Here is a 902-nt window from a genome sequence, read left to right as displayed (position 1 = left end):
CATCCCAGGTTTTGTTAATCATGGAAATCACTCTGGGACCCAAAAACAGTGAGTAATAGTCCATGAAACGGGCCAGAATCGGCCAAAACTGCCAGTGTTGGTGACCGACACGTAGACGCATCCCAGGGTTTGTTAATCGTGGTAATCACTCCGGGACCCCAAAACAGTGAGTAATAGTCCATGAAACGGGCCAGAATCGGCCAAAACTGCCAGTATTGATGACCGACATGTAAGCGCACCCTTGGGTTGATTAACTATGGAAATCGCTTCGGGACCCCAAAACGGTGAGTAATAATCCAAGAAATGGGCCAGAATCGGCCAAAACTGCGAGTGTTGATGACCAACACGTAAACGCATCACAGGGTTTGTTAATCGTGGAAATCACTCTGGGACCCCAAAACAGTGAGTAATAGTAGATGAAACGGGCCAGAATCGGCCAAAACTAGCAGTATTGATGACCGACACGTAAACACATCCCAGGGTTTGTTAATCGTGGAAATTACTCCGGGACCCAAAAACAGTGAGTAATAGTCCATGAAACGGGCCAGAATAGGCCAAAACTGCCACTGTTGATGACCGAGACGTAAACGCATCCCAGGGTTTGTTAATCGTGGAAATCACTCTCCAACCCCAAAACAGTGCGTAATAGTCCATGAAACGGGCCAGAATCGGCCAAAACTGCCAGTGTTGATGACCAACACGTAGATGCGTTTCAGGGTTTGTTAATCGTGGTAATAACTCCGGGACCCCAAAACAGTGAGTAATAGTCCATGAAACGGGCAAGAATCGGCCAAAACTACCAGTGTTGATGACCGACATGTAATAGCGTCCCAGGGTTTGTTAATCATGGAAATCACTCTGGGACCCCAAAACAGTGAGTAATAGTCCATGAAACGGGCCAG

Source organism: Triticum aestivum, chromosome 4B (assembly GCF_018294505.1).
Source record: "Triticum aestivum cultivar Chinese Spring chromosome 4B, IWGSC CS RefSeq v2.1, whole genome shotgun sequence".
NCBI lineage: Eukaryota > Viridiplantae > Streptophyta > Magnoliopsida > Poales > Poaceae > Triticum > Triticum aestivum.
The sequence above is the reverse complement of the archived record's forward strand: the minus strand, read 5'-3'. Positions refer to the sequence as shown.